At 40.5% G+C, this 24,864-nt stretch overlaps 1 protein-coding gene across 1 annotated transcript in view; it reads left to right on the top strand.

Moving 5' to 3' along the window:
• The first annotated feature begins 7,075 nt into the window (after positions 1 to 7,075).
• The window catches only part of rerea (arginine-glutamic acid dipeptide (RE) repeats a), a 659,533-nt gene continuing 641,744 nt past the window's right edge, over positions 7,076 to 24,864 (top strand). The window contains exon 1 of the mRNA XM_063033173.1: positions 7,076 to 7,315. The gene's annotated coding sequence lies outside the window, so the exon portion shown is untranslated. The remainder of the gene's footprint in view (positions 7,316 to 24,864) is intronic.

The raw sequence follows: 24,864 nt of genomic DNA, 5'->3' as shown, positions 1-24,864 counted from the left end.
GTTATAGAGCTCAACGTTCATCATGTGCTGTTGCCAACTCACGTCAAGAGCCATCCGGAGCATTCGTGTATAGCAACCATCTAGAGACTTTCACATCGTCTTGATGAGTGCCCACGTCTCACATCCGTAGGTGAGAATGGACTCTATGACTGCTATGAAAATCCTCTTTTTAAGCCCTCTGGTCAGGTTCGACTTCCAGATTTCCTTCATGTTGTTCATAGCCCTCCACGCCAGCACCTTCCGTATCTTTATGTCCTTCTCCGAACTCATCATTCTTGACCCGAGGTACTTGTAGTCAAAGACTTTCTTAATGGTATCATTGTCTATGGTCTTGAGAGTACCTTTGTCGCAGTTAAACGCCTAATCAATCAACTCTTAATTATCAGCAATGGGATGGTAGATGGCTTCGACACTGCTATCAAGGAGCACTTAGTCGCCAATAACCTACTTATTAATGCCTAGTGTGGATTTTAATTGGACCAACCTCTCAGCTCCAGACATCAATGTAGCTTTGATTCCAAAATGGATCAAAGAAGGGGTCCATGGTAGAACACAGAAGGCCAGGCAGCATCTCTAGGAAGAGGTGCAGTCGACGTTTCAGGCCGAGACCCTTCGTCTCGGCCTGAAACATCAACTGTACCTCTTCCTAGAGATGCTGCCTGGCCTGCTGCATTCACCAGCAACTTTTATGTGTGTTGCTTGAATTTCCAGCATCTGCAGAATTCCTGTTGTTTGTGTCCATGGTAGAATAATGGTTAGCACACTGCTTTACAGTACAATTGATCTGGGTTTAATTCCCACCATTACCTCAAAGGAGTTTGTACGTTCTTTCATTAAACGCGTGGGTTTCCACTGGGTGCTCTGGTTCCTCCCACAGTTCAAAGACGTGCCGGTTGGTAGGTGATTGGTCGTTGTAAATTGGCCTGTGATTACGTTAGGGTTAACTCGGGGGTTGCTTGGCTGCGAGGCTCGAATGTTAGGAAGAGCCTACTCTGCACTGTATCTCAATAAATAAATAAATCTTAGTACCAATGGTTGAGTTTGCAGATTGGGCTGTTGTTGATATCAGAGCAACACTCACAAAATGCTGGAAGACTCAGGAACTCAGCAAGTCAGGCTGCATCTATGGAGAGGAATAAGCAGTTGACATTTTGAGTTGAGACCGTTCATCCAACATCAGCAGAATCTCTTGTATCTCTGCGATTTTTTTCCTCCCCGCACCCTGTGGCGATTCAGGCAGCTGCCTTGCTGTTTCTTTAGCATTTGTCTGTTTTTTTCATGCAGACAAGTTGCTAGCTTGACACACAACCCAGCACAGATGGAAAGCACACCTGAAGAAGCTTAAAGCTTCCTGACTGTACTTTTTTCCATAGATGCTGGCTGGCCTGCTGAGTTCTTCAAGCATTTTGTATGTGTTGCTTGGATTTCCAGCAACTGCAGATTTTCTCTTGTTTGTCATAAGACCATAAGCTCATAGGAACAGAATTAGGCCATTTAGCCCATTGAGTCTGCTGTCATCCCATCAAGGCTGATTTATTTTCCCTCTCAACCCTATTCTCCTCCTAATCAAGAACCTATCAATCTCTGCTTTAAATGTACCCAATGACCTGAACTTCAAAGCCATCTGTGGCAATGAATTCCACAGATTCACTGTCTTCTAGCTAAAGAAATTCTTCTTCGTCTCTGTTCTAAAGGAACGTCTTTGTATTCTGAGTTTGTTCTCTCCAATCCTAGACTCTCCCACTATTGAAAAAAACAAGATATCTATCCAAGCTAATCCCATTTTCTTGTGTTGACCCATATTCGTCAAATCATTTTCTATCCATGCACCTGCTGAAATGTCTTTTAAATATTATAATTGAACCCACCTATACCACTTCCTCTGGCAGCTCATTCCATATATTGTGGACACCATCGACTCTGCAAACTACCTTTTCCAAAAGCTCTCTTCTGGATACTGCTATAGGGCTATTAAAACAAAAACCACGCCATCTCATAAATTTCTTCTCCAGGCTAATCTGATCAACCGTTCTAGTTAGCCCCCTCCCCAATTCCCTCTATCTTTTACTCTTGTCACTGCACTGTAAACACTCTAAACCACTTTTTATAATGCTGTTTACACTGTAAATGTATGCTGGTATTTATGTGTTTATGCATATTTTATTCCATATCCATACTTTAACCTCTAACTTTATTTTTATGCAATTCTTTATTCCTATAATTGTTGAACGTTGTGAATTTTTGTTGCATCTCATGCCCTGACCAACACACCACGGCAAATCCCCAATACGGAGAATAAAGTTGATCCTTGACCATTCATGTGATAAGATTTCCCCTCACACCTTAAATCTATGGTTTCTCGTTTTAGATCCATTACTGTGAGGAAAACAAAAAGCTGGTCAGCTTATCTATGCCTGTAATGATTTTATACACCCCTATAGGATCACCACTCAGTCTCCTACACCCCAGGGGAAAAACATCCTAGCCTATTCAGACCCTCCTTATAACTCAAGCTCCCGATCTCAGTAACATCCTTGTGAATCTTTTCTGCACCCTTTCTGACTTAATAATATCCATCGTACAGCTGGGTGACCAAAACTGCGCACACTACTGCAAGTGTGACTTCACCAGTAACTTACACAATTGGAAAATGATGCGACAGAGACACAGCAGAATGTGATTCAAGGAACCTGCACGTGGTGGTATTTCCCTTAGGACAGTTGTCCTGGTCCCCTTTGGTGTTAGAACATCAAAATAAATTTATTATTGAAGTATGCCTTTTGCAGATTGGCTGTTTGTCAGTCTTTGTGTGTGTTTTTCATTGATTCTATTGTATTCCTTTAGACTACTGCAAATGCCTACAAGAAAATGAATCTGAGGGTAATATACGGTGACAAATATACACTTTGATAATAAATTTTCTTTGAACTTTGTATATGCTACCATACACTACTTTCAGATTCATTTTCTTGCAGGCATTTACTTGAAAGTAAAGAAATGCAATAGAATTTATGAAAAACTATACATAAACGTGTGAGCACGTGGCCAAGTGGTTAAGGCATTGGACTAGCTACCTGAGGGTCGTGAGTTCGAGCCCCAGCTGAGGCAACGTGTTGTGTCCTTGAGCAAGGCACTTAATCACACATTGCTCTGCGACAACACTGGTGCCAAGCTGTATGGGTCCTAATGCCCTTCCCTTGGATAACATCAGTGTCGTGGAGAGGGGAGACTTGCAGCATGGGCAACTGCTGGTCTTCCATACAAACTTGGCCAGGCCTGCACCCTGGAGAGTGAAGACTTTCCAGGTGCAGATCCATGGTCTCGCAAGACTATTGGATGCCTTAATACATAAACTAAGACTGACAAACAACCAAATTGTGAAAATAAGAATAAATAGTACTGAAAACCTGTGTTGGAACGTCCTTGAAAGTGATTCTGTAGGTTGTGGAATCAGTTCAGTGTTGGGGTGAGTGAAATTATCGATGCCAATTCAGATTGTTAGGTAATAACTGTTCCTGAACCTGGTGGTGTGGCAGGGATGGTAGTAGCGAGAAGAGAGCATGGCCAGGATGATGAGGCTCCTTGATGATGGATGCTGCTTTCTTGTGGCAGTGCTCCATGTAAATGTGCTCAATGGTAGGAAGGGCTACTCGTGATGGACTGGGCTGTATTCACCATTTTCACTAAGCTTGTCCATTCCTGGAGAAGTCATGGATTTAAGTTAGAATAGACCAGGGCAGTAAACTGCAATGCATTTGTATATGGTGCATGCTGCAATAAAGGTGGTGAAGTCAATGTTTCAGGACCTAATTGAGGTGTTCAAGACCTATGATTTGGCCCATCATTTCTCTAGCAACTGTAAAAACCAATTTAATAACACCTTCCAGCATCAGCTCCATAGCCCAGCAGATAACAGCTCTTCAAGCATACAGCCAATTATTATTTAACTGTGAGGAAGGTTTCTGCCTCCACCATCCTTCCATGCGATGAGTTTCAGACTCCAGCCACTCTAGTTTCTCCAATCCTTCAACCAAATACGTTAAATTTATGACTGCATACACACAAGAGAGTCTGCAGATGCTGGAAATCCAGAGCAACACACACACGCACACACACACACACACACGCACACACACACATACACACACACGCGCGCACACACACACACACACACGCACACACACACACACACAAATGCTGAAGAAACTCTGCCGGTCAGGCAACATCTAGGGAGAGGAATGAACAGTTGATGTTTCAGGCCAAGACCCTCCAGCATTTTGTGTATGTTACTCTGAATTTCCAGCATCTGCAGAATCTCTTGTGCTTATAATAGCAGGGGAGGAAGCCAATGTCTGTAGTGGAGATTTGGGTGCCAATCAAGCTGGTTAGCCAGACAAGTGAAGAGTGTTCCAACACACTGCTGACTTGTGTCTTGTAGGTGATGGAAACACTTCGGGGGTGTTAGGTAGAGAATCACCCAATACAGATTGCTTGGTCTTTCCATCAATTTAGCAGAATGGGTGATAACTGATTTTCTTGTGAAGCCCCCATCCCATCAACATCTTTAAGAAAAAAGTAAGTTGTACTGATTTGGAAATGAGATTTTTTAATTAAGGAGATGAACCAAATGAATTTCAACATGGGAAACTGAAGACTTTTTTTAGGTTATGAAGACATGCAGTCCTCTTTTATTGTCATTTAGTAATGCACGCATTAAGAAATGATACAATATTTCCTCCGGTGTGATATCACAAAACACAAGACAGACCAAGACTGAAAAAACTAACAAAACCACATAATTATAACATATAGTTATAACAGTGCAACAATACCATAACTTGATGAAGAACAGTCCATGAGCACAGTAAAAAGTTCAAAGTCTCTCAAATGTTCCACATCTCACGCAGACGGGAGAAGGAAGAAAAACTCTCTCTGCCATGCCCGACCACAGTCCGACTCTGAGTCATCCGAAAACTCCGAACCTCTGATCAGCTCTCCGACACCGAGTACTGAGCACCATCTCAATCCGAACGATTCGACCTCAATCTCGGTCACCAACAGCGGGCAAAGCCGGGGATTTTGAGGCCTTCCCTCTGGAAGATTCTCAATCACGCAGTAACAACAGCAGCGAACTTGTGTTTCAGAAATTTACCCAGATGTTCCTCTGTGCTTTCACGTCCGTCTCCATCAAATCAAAATTGTCCACGACCCCTATTTAACGGATATGATAATCATTTTCACCGGAGGGCTGCGCGCACGGGGCGTGCTGCTATCTCATCCTCTCGCCGGATTCCTCTCTGGAACCAAATTTTCAGCATTCAATTAACCCCAGTTTTTGCTAAATTTCTACAACATATGCCAGTGATTTAAAAAATCCATCTACTGTATTCCTGATAGTTACACTATCAAAGTTCTGTTTAACTACATCATCTGTGATTTCCCTGTGTTAATTCCAGTTCAGTCTCATCCCCTGGTTTAAACCCATTGTTGGCAGCCTCTGTTTCCCGGTTTAACAACAGTATTTTACATAAAGATACAAAGATTAGCTTTATTTGTCACATGCACAACAATATAGTGAAATGCATTGTTTGTGACAACGGCCAACATAGTTCAAGGATGTGCTGGGGGCAGCCCGCAAGTGTTGCTATGTTTCTGGAGCCAACACAGCATTCCCACAATTTATTAACCCTAACACCTTTGGAATGTGGAAGAAAACCAGAGTACCCAAAGGTGACAGGGAGAATGTGCAGGCACAAACGTTTGTACATCTACTGTCTCCTTATAGAGAATGGCAGGAATTGAACCCTGTTCGTTGATCACTGACACCATAAAGCATTGTGCTAATCCGCATTGTGTGTGTATAATTACACAGACACACACACACACACAGTATTGTGCAAAAGTCTTGGGCACACTTATATAGCTAGGGTGCCTAAAACGTTTGCACAGTACAGCAAGTTTGTAAATCTGGCATGAGCAAAGTATGTTGGGAATGGCAAGAGAGGTGTGTTGTGGGAAGGGGCATGGGACAAGTGGCAGAGAAAGTGTGCCGGGGTGGGGGGTATGTGGCACATGTGCAGACACACCTAGCCCTGAGACACAAGGCTTGGTTATTTGATTCCAAACAATTGGTTTATTGATTATTACAGAATGTCTCTCTGATTCTTTCTGCTGCCTTCCCTCTCTCTGCCCCTTTCCCAGTCTCAGTCCACAACAGAGACCCACATCAGAATCAGGTTTATCATCACTCACATATGGCATGAAATTTGTTTGTTTTGTGGCAGCAGTTCAGTGTAATACATAAAATTACTACAGCACTGTACGAAAATCTTAAGCACCCTAGCTATATATATGTGCCTAAGACTTCAGCACAGTACTCTGTGATTATTATATATATACACACACACACACACACAAGTTTGTATATACAGTACTCTGTGTGTGATTATATACACACACACACACACAAACATTATGTATATATTTACAAACTTAGTTCCTAATTTGACTTTGGTGTCTAAAGACTAGTGCATTGTTTAATCCAGATATTTGTAGCCTTGGATCATAATTTAACCCCTATATTTTCAGCCCCAGAATCTAATTCTACCCCTGTATTTACAGCCCCAGATCTTAATTTAACCCCAGTCTAGGCAGTCCCGGGTCCCAGTTTAATTCCTGCGTTTCCAAAACGGGTTCTCAGTTTGACCTTAGTTTCTGCACCCTCTATATATATGTAGCCCCAGAACTCAATTTTATCCCAGAATTTGCAGCCCCAGATCACAGTTTAACCCCAGAATTTGCAGACTCAGACCCCTGCTTAACCCAGATTTTGGAATCTCAGACCCCAGTATCTGTAGTCCCAAAACCCAATTTAACCCTTTGCCTCAGCGTCGGTGCACACACAACCGCAGCCTCTCCCACCCCACTGCAACATTGTTTGTGCACCCAGAGCTTTTAAATCAATTCAGTCCTCTTTCTCCTTGGCGCTGATTGGCCAGGCGCCGGTGCGGGCGGCGAGCGCGGGCCAATGAGCGCGACGGTTACTGGCGGGTGCGCGGTGTCCTGTGGTTACGGTGTTAGCCGGGCTTTGGTCCTCACTCTGAAAACCTCCCGTCTCTCCCTTAAACAAAAAGGGAAAGATTAGCCAGCCCTCGCTAGAGCACGGCATTGTTCGCGGGCAGCCGGAGGAGAGCAGCGCCAGAGGGAAGGGGCAAGAGGGAGAGGGAATTCAGATGCAATCTTCACCAACTATCCCCCTTCTCTCTCTTGTGAAACTGCAGGCAGCCTCAACATTCATGTGGTAGAGGGACGGAAGGTAAGGAAGGGTCTGAAAGGGTGGCATGTGTGTTGTTACTGCTGCTGCATTGTCTCTGTGACTGGTGCTTATAACTTCACCTTTTCCCCTTCCCAACACCCAAACACACGCCTCACAGAGACGTGCAACAATCCGCACACTCAGACACAAAGGCTTAAGTCACCCACGGACACTCCCAGGCACACAGATGTGTACACACTCATCCACACTAACTTATTCAAGTACATGCACACTTATGTTTACACACACTCATTCATGGGGCAGTTGTGGTCACCAGGACAGATAGTCATCCACACAAGCATGGTCTCATGGATTAATGAAGTCAAGTGGACAAGTGCAGACATGTATGTAAACATGATCATGTGAATAAACAATCATGCGTGAGCAGAGTCATGGAGATGAACAATCGTGCACAGATACGTTCTTGCAGACAAAAGTAGTCATGCAGAGAAACACTGGTTAGCCACATGGACAGATACAAACACATGTGCACAACCAGTCACATGGATTTTGCATATCACAATTGTGCACACAGTTATGATTGTGTGGACAATCACATGCATGAACAGTCACGTGAATGGCAGTTGTGCAGAAATACGATCACATGCACAAATGCTGCTGCACGGACAAACATGATTGTTTGTGAACAAAGTCGTGCGGATCAATACAGTCATGTGGACCAACACACTTAAGTGCACGAACGCAAATGTGCACAATCAATGCAAACAATGCAGTCAGTGATATTGGTTTTATGCCAGTGGACACAAATAATCGTGGAAAAACAGTGCGGACAAAATCATGAATACACTCACACTCATTCAATTGTGCATGCACACTAAACACACTCATTCAATTCCACACAGGCACTAACCGCACTTTTTCACTTGTGCGTGTGCACATATTTATTAACTTGAGCATGCATGCATATGTGAACCTGATTGCACTTGTTCACTAACACTCACACATAACTCATTTACTGCTTTGCAGAAAACTCCTAGACACTCATTCACACAAATACACTTCGTGAAATAAACTCACTGTTGCACACTTTTCTCACTTGCATTCACTCAAGCACCCATTTGAACTAATGTTATTTGTGCACTTTAACACTAGCACACTCTTGTGCACATATTTACACTCACTCTGATTCACAGAAACTTCCACACCTTCATGTGTATACACTCACCCTCATTCTTCTATACCCATGCAAGTGCAGTCACTTGCACAGGCGTGTTCAGCTCATTGGACACGTGCTTGTGTGCACAGCTGCCACTTGCACCGTTAATTTGCTCTTTTTCAAGCACACTCCAACTGATTCACACATGTTGATGTCTTTTGATGCCTGTATACACTGATTCTCATTCACAAAAACTCTGTGGCACCAGTGATCGCCCAGCTCCTCCCTCGTTCCCAACTCCCCTTCCACACTTCCACTTCTCACAGACTTTTTTTTGTTCTTTGACTTTAAACCCTTCCAACATCCCTTTTTCCACCCACCCTCCGTCCTCCAAAATGTCACTTTCCCCACTTGGATTTTATTATATGTTTATCAGGATAAGTATGGGCTTGATTGGCACCAGAATGTCACTTGTGGAGATGTTCGTTTTTTTTCTATTGTGGTTTCTCAATCATGGACGAATATTTATGACTTCCATTGTGCTTCTACTAACATCTGGGAAACTGTTAAATTTTGCTTCCCTCTTAACCTCTTAATTTAAGATCCCTGTGTTGATGAGTGCAGAGTGACAAGCTTGTCAAAATCTGGTGTTAACTTTGGTAGATTAGACCTTAAACGCATTGTTTTACTCTGGTTACCTGACTGGAACAAAACTTGGAACATACTTGTTTTTTGTTAATGTGCCATTGTGAATGTTGTTCATTTCTTTTCGTCCGAATAAAGACTTTTAAAAAGAAATAACAAAGAATTTTGATTCTGGACTGGAACTGAATTTGTAAGAAATTAGCCAAGAATGCAATTTGTAGGGTCATCAAGAAGATTAGAAATCGCAGTGTAAAAAAATTACTTCAATGTAGAGTGCTTCTGTGAATGTCTTTTTGTGGTTCTTTGTTACAGAGATTATTTTAATTAACTTTCTGTTAAGTAATCATCTTTTGGTTTATTTGAAAAGTAAATCACAACAGTTAGTCTTTTGTGTTGTTTAATACTGTGTATAGGTCATGAATTGAGATGTACATGGGAACTGTGTGTTTCATTGTGATTATTGAACATGTGTGGATTGTTGAATGTAAATATTCTTCTTTCTGAAGTTGGCTTAATTTTGGCATTGCATGCAAAATTGCATATATCGAAATAGTGTTGGCCAGCATATTTGAAAATCCACAAAATCAAGTCAGTAAAATGCATAAATTCTTTTTTTACATCAATTTTCTTCCAAATAAAAATCACTCAGCAAATAGTGGAACAGATGTAACTCCTACAAACTGAATAAACAATCATTCCAGCAGTCACAATGACAAAATGCTGTGACTAATGCTTTAAGAGCTGATACTAAAATTGAATGCTATCTATATGTAAACAGAGGCTTTGCACATTTCAAGATGTGTACCACAATCACTGTGAAACTGAGTGCTAGTTTGTTGCCAGGATGTAATACAATCAAGGGGTTCAGCTTTCGTAAGCAGTGAGAGCGGAGTTCAGTGGTTTGTGAACATCAACTGCCTCACACCCCCAAGATTGGGTTACAGTCTGTAACTTACTCTACCACAGCTGCTATTTTTTGTACTTCTTGGTGGTTACGATGCTGTTGAAATTATTGTCTACTGTTTTTTAATGGTTGCACTGGAATGAGGAGCCCAGCAGCTGTCATGATAAAAGATCTAATGTATGTATTTTATGACAGTGACCTGGCAAAAAGAGCACATCCCACCATAATAGTCATATATTACTTAATAAATACCCATGTAGTGAAGCATGTTTGAGGGGCTGCAGAAGCCCTTATTATTTTCGTTCTGGGTCAATTTTCCTCCTTTATTTCATGAAATCATTAATTAGAATTACAGGTATCTTTTTGTTTGTCTGTGGAATTTGGTGTCAGATATTTGGAGGAGCCACAGTTGAGCTTTTTTTGGCCTGAGGTCAACACTATGCCCCATAGCCTTAGACACTATTTAAATCAAAGTGAAATTCCTGGATGTTTCTTCCTTTTCTGTAATCTTCATTCAGTGTTTGACATGTTCAGCTAACAGTGCAGATCTAGGATTGAACTTCCGACCTTTAGCATGTATACTAAACCATCTGCAAAGGTTTTCTCCTCTTTCACTCACACTCTTCTTACCATGTCTCCCTCCTTACAATTAAGCCTCTGGAATGAGCTAAAGACACCATGAGCTCATGTTGCCTAACTTGACAGTGTATTTACGAAATGATCAGAAACATACCTACTAAACCCTTTGTGGTTTGAATGTGGGGGAGGTTATAGACAATCACCACAGATTTCTTTATGGGGCAATTCAGAAAGTGACTTCAACTGTAGTGAGCTGAAATTTAATTTTGTATGAAGAGTGATTTACATACATTACTTTCAGTGTACAGGTACAGAGCGATGGCAAAACCAACCTGTTTAAAGATTCTGTAACTTTTCTCTGTTCTTCAGCAAACAAAATATTGCTATCCACAATTCTTTTGATCACAATTAATAATTTAGAAGTTTCCTATCCAGTACATTTTTGCTTAAATTGAGTAACTTTTTTTTAAAGAGACTTTAATATACTGTGGAGTTAGAAATTAAAATATGGATATGGTTGCAATTATTATTTTTTGGTCATTCGAGATTCTGAATCATGAATAAAATATTGTTACTCATTATCTAAATGAAAGTTTAAATCCAGTAATATTTATTAACATTGTGCAATGTATGAATGAAATTGCCCTTGTAAACTCTTCCTTTATAGAGGGGAGGGCTGTAGATGCAATAGAAAAGTGCATTGGAAGTTATTAATGCTGTATTTTGCTCACTATTGGTTTTTCTTCATGAGTACACACTGTTCTTGGGTAGCAATAGTTTCTGTATTGACAGACAACTTTAAGTTGCTTTTTGTCCTTAAATCAAAAATCAATGAAAATCCTATGCATGTGGTACAGTAAACTGGATGTCCACAATATTGTAATGAATGGCACCAAAAGCACATGCAATTTGTAGCTAAGAATAATTACTCAAAGGAGAGGAGAGAGGAGGCTAGTTCTGATGTATGTAGGAGCAAACATAAGTACATATATTGGACTTTTGAATCTGATAACATTATGGGAGCTTGTTCATGTGTGGGGAGTTGTCCATAAGTCAGGTGTTGGATGTGTACAGCTTAGCTAACTGCAAAAAAAAATTATAGATATGTCAAATAAATCTACGAAATGATAAACTAAACTGAGAAACTGAAATGAGGTCAGTTTGAAAACCAAACTTTGATGGTTATGTTGCTGGGCTAATAATCACGAGACTTTGTTCAAATCTCCCTGTGGCAGCTGTGTAACTGAACTTACTTTTTTGACCAATATTTGAGAAAATAAACATAAAAAACATAAAAAATCTGCGCCATTATTAGAAATACTGCATTGATTCATGAATTTCAGGAAATGAACTTGTTACCATGAGGTTACATAACGTAATTTTGATATTGTCATCTCTGTGCCAATCCTATTCATCATAACCCCTGGGTCTGTTGACTTTTTCCAAAACTTGGCTAATTTGCCTTTATTTTAAAAGTGCCTAGTCTCTCCTCATCTTTGTGTCTGTTTCTACTGTATAACTCTGAGAGAATGATTCTCTCCAGTTCTATTGTTACAACATACTATATTGTCCTAACTTTCATTCTTTGACTGTTGGTGGCCATGCTGTCAGCTGTAAACTCTTTTTTAGAATATAGAACAGTACAGCACAGAAATGGGCCCTTTTGCCCACAATGTAGTGCTGACGTAATTTAACTAGTAATTAAATGCCTGACCAGAATAATCACTTATTTTTACACAATGTCCATATCTCTTCATTCTTTGGACATTTCATGTGCTTATCTAAAACACCTCTTATCATATATCCACGATCACTCCTGATAGCACATTCCAAGCACCCACCACTCACTGTGGAAACAAAAAATTGCCCCACACATTTCCTTTCATCTTAGTCCATCTCATCCACTTTAAATATATTCCCTCCGGTATTAGATGTTTTGAACCATAGGAAAAGATACCAGTGGTCATCTCTTAATCTTAAAAATTTTTGTTAGATCTCTCTTCAGCCTTGCCTCTCTGTGAAAACTACTCAAGTTTGTTCAATATCTCCTTATAGCACATGCCCTCTCATCCAGAATGTATCCTTGTAAAACTCTTTTGTGTTTCTCCAAAGCCTCCACATTTTTTCTATAATGGCGCAACCAGAGTTGAATGCAACTCTCCAGATGTGGCCTAACCAGAATTTTATAAAACTGCATATATTTTAAAGCTTATCCCAATAAGCATAGTGCTTCCTCCTAATGTAATGAAGTTGTGTGTTGGTCACCCATAATGAAGTGTTTTGATATTTATTGTCAGTTCATAGCCCAACAAGCCTCACCTGTTGAAAGTGCACTAGTCATTTATCAGGTTGTGATAAAAGAGAAAATAGCATTTACAGTGGTAATGTAAATTGAGGGATTTCTATATGCTCTGCATTATACTAATACCATTATTGACATTTGGCATTGGTGTCTTTAAAATACATGCATTTTGATAGAATTTTTAAAAAATCATAGTGATTTTTTTTATAAATCACAGTCATGTACCATAATGAAATCACTGAAAGGTGGTTGAGATTGCCTTTGAAACAAATGAAGAAATATGTAACATCACAACACAAACAGTGTCCTTGACCAATGAAATGGAATGTTCCTTGCTTAATGTCAGGACTTGTGAAGTTAGTGTAGCTTCCGGATGACTGGTGACATATGAGTGAGATACAGTGATTGCATTACATTTTGAGGTAAATATAAGAAAGCCCTTTTTCTGTGTGGATAATGTTTATAGCCATTTCTGCTTATGGAATGTGTGTAACCTTTAGTATAAAATCACATGCTTTCCATGTTGCCTAAATCTTTTGAAATATGAAGTCTAACTTTATATTAATTGTATGTACAGTTTTAATTTCAAATGGGCAGTCTGTCCTTCTTCCTGTTTAACTATCATTTTGAAAATGTTTAGATGTATTCTGTATATTATGATTTTAAATTATAGCTTTTTCACATCTAAGAGCTAGGTTTTTGAACAGTTTTGTTTTTTCATGCATGAGGTGTTAGACAGATAAATGGTTAGTTGTTGGAAACAGCAGTTAATACATCCCAAGTTGTTTTCTTTGGTCTTGTCTGCATGTCTGAGCCATTTTGCGATTTGTGTACATGCAAGCCTAAAACCAGTGAGCAACTGCATGCACCTTAGGAATTGGTCCCCGGCCATCTGTTGTTTCATGGAAAATACAGCTTGTGTTTTAGGTTTTGCATGAATGTGTAGGAAGGCTTTGACATTCCTATTGTTTGTGTTCAAATGCAAATAATCTTTAGATTGCATAAATCTGGAGATACTTGGCCAGAGGCACGTAGAGAATGGATAACTACAATCCCAACTGCCAAATTATATGATGGTTAATCTGCACTGACTGGCACCCCTCTTAAATAAAGCATTGTCAGTACAAGTTAATAGGTTGTAATCAAGGATTGGGCTGTAATGTGTCTGCATGCAAATGAATTGAGCATTTTGAATTGAGCATTCAAAAGAGTGGAACTTGTGTTGCATGGAAAGATTTTAAGCATTTATCTGTAAATAAAATATTTAAAGTATTTATACCTTGTTTTCTGACCTTTTATGTCATTGACATCACTGAACCATGCACATCTAGGGAGACATGATAGCATATCTATTGTAAACAGATCCATTCATCTGGTGTGCATAATCTACTTGTAAAAATGGTGTAAGTCAACATTGGTGCTTATTTGCTGAAGATGATTTATTGAGACTGCTTTGTGCATTGTACAGTTTCTTAAAGACATAGGACTCTAGCAGATTTCTACGGAAATACTGCGGAGAGCACTCTTAACTGGTTGCATCACCGTCTGGTACAGAGGGGCCACTGCATAGGATTGGAGAAAGCTCATTGTTACCATCAAGGGGAAGGCACAGCAGCCTGAAGATACACAATGTTTTAGGATCTTCCCTCTGCCATCAGATTTCTGAGTGGCCAATTAACCCATATATACTGCATCACTATTTTTTCCCTCTCTTTTTAACTGTAATTATTAAATATAAATAAATAGTAATTTGCAGCTTTTATTATGGACTAAAGTTCTGCTGCCACAAAACAACAAATTTCATGACATATGCTAGTGATGTTAAATCTGATTCTGGTTAGAACTATTGCTAGTCGAAGATGTCTTCATTAATCTTTATGCTTGGAGAGCGTAGGCTGAACAGTGAACAGTTGGTGGCATGCTTTTGTTTGTGAAATTGCCTCATTTTATAATTAGAAGTGTTTTTATGAATGTAAAGGGAAAATGCCTTTGTTCTTCGTTGATAATGGCCTGCTATCAAACCTCCATTTGCCAAATTATTATTCAGCGAATGTTGTGAACAAACTTCAGTGCCTCCCTTCCCCTGAGTTAACTCCCATTATTTTCCCACCTAACCTACAGCTCTGCGTGGACATGGAAGTTGTGGTTAACTATTCCCAGCTGTTTATCTTGTACACAGTCCATTGCACTCCTCATGGAAGCTAAAATAGATACAGTGCTGTGCCTGCTTTCCACTAAATTGAGAATCCACCTGAGTATCTTTCCCAAGACTGGATCAAGCCCAGGAAATGTTTCCTTCATTCTGGTGGAAGAGGGTTTATACAAGGGGCTTAACTAGTTTTTGTTTTGTTTGAATATAATTTTTTTCCCAGATGATTTAATATTTTGCTTTTAAAATTTAATACTTTAATAGGTTTTTTTTTGAAATGTTTATGCCATTGATAAACGATGTCTCGACAGCTTTCTCTGTTAAACTAGGAGAGTCTCTTAACTGGTTGTCAGAGGTTTTCAGCTACCAAATGTTTTGTCCTATTCACCCTCCACATAATCCCATTATGTTGAGGGAGCTCGTGTTGTTACACAGGGCTTCTCTGCTGAGAGTTATCAAGCAGGCCGTGGACTGCACCGGACAAGTCTGAACGGTGGAGGTTAACGGTGATTGTGGGGGTCGTGCTGTTTACTGTTTACTTCATATACTGGGCTTTGTTTGTGGTGAATGTAGAACTTTAAAAAAATCCCCTTCAGTTTTTTCCCTCTTAAAGTCTTATAGCCGTAGGGGAAAATCCTATTCCAGATATTCTATCTAGTGTAATTTTTCCATTCGTAATTGAGGTTCATGTACATTAGCAGGCTGTTTGGCAATGGTGGGCTTCAGAGTTGAATCTTTGCAATGCAAGAATCTGATTTAACTACCTTTTCTTGGTCATTGGGGCTAATTAAAGTGGTCTTATCAATATACGAGCAAAGATAGGCTAACTCAGCATAGAATGATGATCGATCTTGGCCTCTCTGCAGTTTGTGTGTCTCTGTTCTGCATTACTAATCTTTTTTAAAGAAGAAAATAATTTAGCGTTGTAAAATAGCTAACAGTGATCATCAGCAAAGTTATCATCATGCTGCAAGGATGTGAGGCTAAGCAGAATATCAATGTCCATCTTTCATTTCGGTGTAATTCATTTCCAGGATAAATCAGGGTCTCTAAGAGGAAAGAAAATTGGAGGAGGAATTTCTTGGCCAGAGGATAGTGAATTTCTGGAGGCCAAGTCATTGGGTATATTTAAAGTGAAGGTTGATGGGTTCTTGATTAATAAAGATGTTAAAGGTTACGGCAAGAAGGCAGGAGAATGAGATAAAGATAATAAATCAGCCATGTTGGAATGGTGGAGCATATTTGATGGGCCAAATGGCCTGATTCTGCTTCTATGTCTTATGGAATAAAATCTTAAAATAATCATATACACACTACAGTGAACAATAATGCAAGATTGTTTAATGATGTTTAATATCATTTCCTGTACACAAGTGTAAAGGAGAACAAAATAATTGTTACTCTGGATCTGATGCAGCACAAAAACAGCACACAAAATAAAGAACACAATAATAATAAACAAAAATACATAAATTAGCTTGTTTACATAGATTATTTTGTGTCCAAAAAGTGAAACTCCGTGAAAAAGGTAACTAACAAGAAATAAAGTAGTGGTGGGGAAAGGCCATGACCTTCCACCTTATCCATATCCTTTATTTCTTTATAAACCTGTGAGGTCATCCCTCGTTTTCTGGGCATTGGTGCCTTTATTATCCAAAGTCTCCAGATGATGTAATTTGAGGTGTTAATAAAAGCAAAGGCAGATGTAACTGAATAGTTGCTTTCTAAGTCCAAGTGAATAATTGTACTGGAATAATTGAGGGACAAGCCTTTCTCTCACATGAACTTACAAGGTTGTAAAATCTGTTATGAATTCTGGATATCACATCGTTCAAATAGCTCATAGATTTTAAGATTCCTGCTTGATCAATTATAATTGCTGAATAAAAATGATTTATTTGAAAAGGCACCGAAGGGAAAATATTGTTTAAATACCCTTCCAGTTTACATCTCTTAACCAAATTTGGTTAAAACTGATGACTTGTGTGAATCTGGATGCAGTGCTCTCTTCCACCTCATTAACATCAGTTTAAAGCCTTGATTGTAAAGTATTAGTAGGCAATTTGAATATGAGAGACGTAGATAAACTCGATCTTTCTTCACCAGTGCTGTTCCAATAGCAGTTCTTAGATCATCTAAGTTGTGCTTTTACTCTTTTCCCATTTACCTTCTAATACCTAGATTAAAACTGTCTACACTTTACAGATAGCTATTTATACTATGTTTCACAACACATCCAGTGATAATAAATCTGATTTTGATTCTGTTTCCTTTATGCACTTCTATCAATTTTGTGATCTTAAATGACAGAGCAGGCTTGAAGGGCCGAATGTCTTGAGATTGCTCATGTTTCTTACTATCACTTATTCTGTCAGTAAACACCGACCACACAGCACTTGGGCAAAATAAAAAGTGCCTTTGAAGTGTTTTCATGCACCAGACTATTGGCAAATAGATCTTGTGCAGCCAGTGGTAAAAGTTTAGTAAACCTGTCAGGTTTTTAAAGGCAAACTAAGCATTGAATTTGATGTTGCTGATGGCTGCATGAAATCTTGTCAAACTGTGGTATAGCTAGCATGGTAATTTAAGAGTGCCATTTCAATATACATTCATGAGACCACACAGGATTAGGGAAGCTAGTTACCTTCCTACCTGCAGATTGGTTTAGTACCAATATGTCTTCAGTTTAGTCATTTAAGATTTCCCGCAGAACAATAAAGTAATTGAGACCAGTAAAGATTATACCTGATACAAATGTGAGGTTTAGAAAGATCTATGGGCAGTATTTAAAGATTTTATATCTTTTTAAGTGACTTTTGCTGACTTCCCTACCCATTTTCACTCCATTTAATTGCCAGTTAAATCTGCTGTACACTCTGTTACAATATATATTCGGATTTCAATGTATAATTTGACTCATTCGTGCAGAAAGCAGATGCAACTGGAAGATTCTGACAATTCCTTGGTACTTAGCTCTAATGGTGGCCTTTCCAGTGTTTCTGTATTTTATTTCAAAACATCCCCTTTTTCTGCAAATGTAAAGTAAAGGCATCCATTAGTCTTGCGAGACCATGGATCTGCGCCTGGAAAGTCTTCACTCTCCAGGGCGCAGGCCTGGGCAAGGTTGTATAGAAGACCAGCAGTTGCCCATGCTGCAAGTCTCCCCTCTCCATGACACCAGTGTTGTCTAAGGGAAGGGCATTAGGACCCATACAGCTTGGCACCAGTGTCGTCGCAGAGCAATGTGTGATTAAGTGCCTTGCTCAAGGACACAACACGTTCCCTCGGCTGGGGCTCGAACTCACGACCTTCAGGTAGCTAGTCCAATGCCGTAACCACTTGGCCACGTGCAAATGTATGGCCATCTGAAAGTGGGGAGCATAGAACATGTCAGTTATTGGCTATAGATGAGCTGCCTCAACAGTGTACGAGTCAGTGAGGCCTGGGATTGGAAGCCTGCGCGAGTCCGGAGTTCAATGTTTTGTGATCGGTGAGTCCTGGGACCAATCTCAAAGGTCAAAGACTGATGCTGGTAAATCTGGAAGTTGAGCCCCTGAGTGGTGTTGGTGTGGTCCAGACGTTGGGCCAGGGACTGGCGGTTAAAGACCCAGAGGTGATTTGTCCTGGGTGGGAGACATGGGTGAATGGGAGGGAGGAAAGTTTTTTTTTGCAGTTGTTGCTGTTTTGTTCTGCTAAACACCTTGGTGTTGGTGCTGGATTATGTGGCGACATTTGCAGGCTGCCCCAAGCACATGTTTGTGTTGTAATGGTTGTTTCTGCAAATAAAACATTTCACTGTATGTTTCAATGTGTGGTACTGTGCAAAAGTGTTGGGCACATCTAGCTAGGTGCCTCTGACTTGCACAGTACTGTATTTGTCAATGTGGAGCAGAGAGTGAGTTTGTATATCTGTTTGGTGCAAAAGATGTTGGGAATAGTGAGTGTGGAGCGCTGCAGGAGAGGTGTGGGACAGGTGGCAGGTGGGGAGTGGCATGGGTGCAGATACACCCAACCCTGAGACATTAAGCAGGGTCATTTGATTCCAAACAGTAAGTTTATTGACCATAACAGGATCTCTCTCTGGCATTTCCTGCTCCTTCCCCTCTCCCTTCTCCTTTTCCCAACCATGGTTTCCCTCTCCCTGCCCCTTTCCCACTGTCAGTCCACAACAGAAACCCATATCAGAATCAGGATTATCATCACTCACGTATGTCATGAAACTTGTTTTTTTTTTGTGGCATCAGTGCAGTGCAATCCATAAACTTACTGCAGTACTGTACAAAAGTCTTGGGCAATGCTCTTAATCTTCAGTCTTTTGCTTAGATGTCCAAAGTCTTTGCTTGCACATTTGTGTTAATGGTGAATTTTCACATTAATGTGTGCTTGCACCGATATGTGGTTCCCGAAGTATGGAAACTAGTGCACGTTTTCTTAGCAACCTTGTTTTGCAGATGTTCGTTATAAACCCCCGTCTCTTATATGTTTCAGTTAAAGAGTCATTGGTGACTTTGTACTTGGCATCCAAATATGTACAAATACAAATGTTATCTGCCCACTGCATCTCAATACTGAGGTTGGAGTGACCTTGGCTTTGGAGAGGAGATTATTTATGTTTAAGAAGTTTCCAGTTCTGTAGATTTGCTTCAAACCAGTGCTGTGTGTAGGCCTGTATCACTGGGATTCACTGGCTAGTACTGTTTTTTTTGTCGTAATTAAGAGGAATCTTGAACATTATTTGCCAGCCTGTCCCCTCTAATGAAAAGTTATCTCACTGGTGGTGCAGACAGGTGATAGTGCACAGTGATCCCTGGTTCAGTATTGTTCAGTTGCTTATATATTTAGTCAGATTCTTTTCCTACTTTTTCATGCTTGCATTTTAACTGCGTGGTTGTAAATAAGCTGAGGCAGAAATCAAATAGTAACAATCCTGGACCACATTTTAGTTCCAAATTCTTTACTGGGTAATGAAAACCAATAAGATTAGAAGGAAGCTGCCGTCTATGTGAGCTGATATTCAAATAAGGCTTGTGGAGCAGTAATATCAAAGAAGGTTGTGAGAAGGTTGTGCTGACTCAACCTGTAACCATGCCTTTGGAATTTATTGTTTTGATGTATGGGAAATCCTAAACATACACTGGGATGATACCAACATTCTTTCAAAGGGAGGATTGCTATCACATTGGGTGTGTGTCTTGTGTGTGGTATTCTATGAACTCTCAAATGCTTATTACATTACTAGACTGGCTGAATTTCAAATGGCAAGCACAGAATACAAACTGTTCTGGACTTTTTGTAGGCTCTGAATGGCAATTCCTACCATCTGGATTCTGATAACAATGTTGGAGCCATCTTACAGGATGTAGGAAATGTATGAAAATAAGTGTTTCTTTTCAGTCAGAGTCCTTGCTGAGGTATGCAGTATGAATCAGTTTGAATACTTAATGTAAAATTGTAAACAGAGAGCAAAGTGAGAGGATAAGAAAAATATGAGTGAGACAAAAAGAGCAAATTTCAAAGTTTTTCCAACAAGTAAAAGTCATGGTAGCGTAGCTGTTAGTGTGTCATTATTACAACTCAGGACATCAGAGTTCAGAGTTCAAGTCTGGTGTCCTCTGTAAGAAAGTTAGTACATTCTTCCCATGACTGCATGGGTTTCCTCCAGGTTCCATTTATTATCAGAGAATGTACACAGTATAGAACGTGAAATACCGGAAATATCTTCGTGAACATCCATGAAAAACAGAACCCCAAAGTCCCCATCCTCCCCTCCACTGCGCATGCAGCCACAAGCATACCCCCCCCCCCGTTTCAGCAAAAAAGCATCAGCACCCACCACCCACCCAGCAACAGCAAAGCAAAGCACTGGGAGAGACCATGATCTATAGTCAACAAAAAAAAATATTGTTTACCAGACAGTTCGACATGCCACTGTCTCTCTCTCTCTCTCTCTCACTCACACTCACACTCACACTCTCACTCTCACTCTCACTCTCACACTCACACTCACACTCACACTCACTCACACTCACTCACACTCACACTCACACTCACACTCACACTCACACTCACACTCACACTCACACTCACACTCACACTCACACTCACACTCACACTCACACTCAAACACACACACACACACATACATACAGAGCTGGCACCTATTTTTTTTCCACAGCGAATGGGGAGACTGACAGTTCACTGTTTTGGTGTTATAATGTGCTGCGCTGCTTTTTTATTTGGAGACTCCTGACATGAGAATGTGCAACAAACTCTTTTCGTCAACTCCCCACCCTCATTGAGAGAGAATGCGATTGCCCGACTACAGAGACCTCTGTCCATACAACTGCTGAAGTGAATTCCTTCTCCTGCGACACCTCCATACAACACCACAATTTCCTCCCACAGTCCAAAGATGGACTGGTTAGTAGGTTAATTGGTCATTGTAACTTATGCTATGATTAGGCTAGTGTTAAACAGGTGGGTTGCTGGGCAGTGTGGCTTGTTCAGCCAAAAGGTTCTGCTCTGTGCTGGAATGAGCCTCTATAGCTCTACCTGTAAATACAGTTTGGTTTATAATTTGGACTTTATTCATTGTAAGATGGCGGCGAGCTCAGATGCAGCAGCCACTCTGGGTCCAAACAAATGTATTTTTATTCGTCTTGTATGTCGTTTTTACAATTGCAAGTCACTACTAGATAACTAAGAAGATCAAGTACCGCAGAACGACCCCATCAGCGAATTGCCCAATAGTGATGGAGCTGGACTTATTGCGTACTGTTGTGTTGTCGCCTGGACTTCTTGTATACTGTTGTGCCAAGAAGGTGCCAAGGAGTGATTGTCTGGGACATTTTTATTGTGATCACAAGACCCTTTGGACATTGGTAATGTAAGTACAGTTCACTGGTTCATTGGTGAGTCCAACAGTGGGGGAGCTGCATTGCTTTAGATGTGGTGAGGCCTAGGCCGGGCCATGGGGTTGATTGTGGCAGTCACTCAGGCAAGTAGGTGTTGCTCTCTGGTGTTTGCTCAGTGGAAAAAAAAGCTGGACTGGGACAATTTGCCATCAATCTAGTCATGCCATGCAGGGACTTGGGCTATATTATTTTTTTCCCTTTGTGACTGTTTTTTTTTCTGAAATTGTAACCAACTGTACTGTTTGTGCTATGGGTTATGTGTTTTGCACCTTGGGCCTGGAGAAACACTGTTTCGTTTGGCTATTTTCATGTATGTGAATGATAATTAAACTTGATCTTTAAAAATCCCTTACTCTTGAATAGGCTGGGCTAGCTTTTAGATATTGCGACTTCACAGACTTGCATTTGTTTCTATATCAGGTCTATGGGTGATATAAATTTGCAGTGGAGATTCTGGACAAATTGAAGGGCAGCTTTCTGATTTCTGTGTGAAATGTATAGATGTGAAGTTTGCTGTTTGATTAACACCATAATAGCTCTGTTGGCCTCAATGTTATTCTTAATGCTGAGTCTGGAGCATTATAAGAGCAGCTGGTAGGAGTTGCAAATTGCATAGAATTTCAATTAAGATAGTTGGGTTATAAATTCAAGCACTTATATATTTTACATGACTTAGAAACACCGTAAGGAAATTAGATTTTCTGAATAATTTTGAAGAAAGATGGAAATGCCTGAATTTCAATTGTTACCAAATTAACTTTAAATTGATGTTTCACATTTAAATCAATTGATCTTTGGAATACAAAGCTGTTGGCCTGTATGATTTTGAAATGAAAGATGATTCAGACTGGATACAATCTTTTTATGTTTGTAAAAGATGATGTCTGGCTTTTTTCAAATATTCATTTTAAAAGGTAGACCTCAAATTGTGACAAGAAGTGAAACAAAGAAAACAAAACTTTGTCTTCATGAATTTAGTCAGGGAATGTTTTCCTTTTCATTCCATATTACTCCCATAACTACTTCTCATCCATATATTCAATACAGTTATTGTAGCAAAGGTACCCCAGGGTGCTTCACAAGGGTGTTGTAAAATGAAAAATTGATTTCCAGGTATACAAGGAGATACTACGGCAGATAACCAAAAACATCGCTAAAGAGTAAGTGGAAGTATGGAGATAACCTATAAATTCCCATTGTGTGTAAATTATTTCTTAGGTTTGGTTTACATTTTTTGGTAATCAGGTTTTATGAAAGTGTAAATTTAATGCTTTGGAATGGAGTTGTTTAGACCAGTGGTCTTCAACCACTGGGTCGCAAAGCATGTGCTACTGGGCCGTGAGGAAACAATATGATTTGGCAATATGAAACAATATGAGTCAGCTGCACCTTTCCTCATTCCTTATCATGCACTGTTGAACTTGAACACCCCCTCCCCCACCGTCGGCCGGTCCGCGAGAATATTGTCAATATTAAACTGGTCCGCAGTGCGAGAAAGGTTGGGGACCCCTGGTTTAGACTTAACATGGGCAGAATTCAGGTTTGAAACTATCTCTATAAAACTGTATAGGGAATAGTAGAGAGGAATAGTAACCCATTCGGCCCCTTGCTTGCTGTGTGTTATTCAATAGGATGATGGACAATCTGTCATTACTCAAATCTGCTCCCCTTTTTCCATGTGACCCTCATTTCCTATAGTGATTAGCCCTAAGTATACTCAAGGTTTCTGCCCCTACAGTTCTGTGACAAGCATCTCTAAAGATCCACAAAAGTCTCAGAGAAGAACTTCTTCCTCAGCTCAGTCTGAAAACACATCTGGAGAAGAAATACATCTGGAGATGAAGGATGCTTATGTGAGAATGCTGTTCTTGGACTACAGTTCAGCATTCAACACCATAATTCCCTCCAGGCTCGACAGGAAGCTCAGAGACCTCAGCCTTGACCCTGCGTTGTGCAGCTGGATCATGGACTTCCTGTCAGATCGCTGGCAGGCAGTAAGAGTGGGCTCCCTCACCTCCATCCCTCTGACTCTCAACACAGGAGCCCCTCAGCGCTGTTTACTAAGTTCCCTCCTTTCTCTCTGTGTCGCCACCCACAGCTCTAATCTGCTAATTAAATATGCCGGCGACATTACATTGATTGGCCTAATCTCAAACATAACGAGGTGGCCAACAGGGAAGAAGTCATGTCTCTGACACAGTGGTGTCAAGAAAACAACCTCTCCCACAATGTCGCAAAAACAAAGGAGCTGTTTGTGGTTTACAAGAGATGGGCTAACCACTATTGACATCAATGGATCTGAGGTTGAGAGGGTAAACAGCTTTAAGTTCCTCGGCATCCACATCACTGTGGACCTCACGTGGTCTGTACACACCAGCTGTGTAGTGAAAAAGGCACAACAGCGCCTCTTTCACCTCAGACGGTTGAGGAAGTTTGGTATGGGCCTCCAAATCCTAAGAACTTTCTACAGGGGCACAATTGAGAGCATCCTGACTGGCTGCATCACTGCCCGGTATGGAAGCTGTACCTCCCTTAATCGCAGAATTTTGCAGAGAGTGGTGTGGTCAGCCCAGCGTATCTATAGTTGTGAACTTCCCATGATTCAGGACTTGTGTGAAAAAAGGGCCCGAAGGATCATTAGGGACCCGAGTCACCCGAACCACAATCTATTTCAGCTGCTACCATCCGGGAAATGGTATCGCAGTGTAAAAGCCAGAACCAACAATTTTTACGTTACATCTCTGTCTAAATGTGCAATCATAGTAATTTGTAATAAATAGAACAGTCAGTGTAACATAGAAATACACTCAAATCAGCGTGAGTTAATCAGTCTGATGGCCTGGTGGAAGAAGCTGTCCCGGAGCCTGTTGGTTCTGTATCTGTCTGCCGTAAAACAAGATACAGACAGATACAGAACTAACAGGCTCCGGGACAGCTTC

The sequence above is a fragment of the Mobula hypostoma genome, chromosome 25 (genome assembly GCF_963921235.1).
Source record: "Mobula hypostoma chromosome 25, sMobHyp1.1, whole genome shotgun sequence".
Lineage (NCBI taxonomy): Eukaryota > Metazoa > Chordata > Chondrichthyes > Myliobatiformes > Myliobatidae > Mobula > Mobula hypostoma.
Note: the sequence above shows the minus strand (reverse complement) of the source record. Positions and strands in the feature narration are given on the sequence as shown.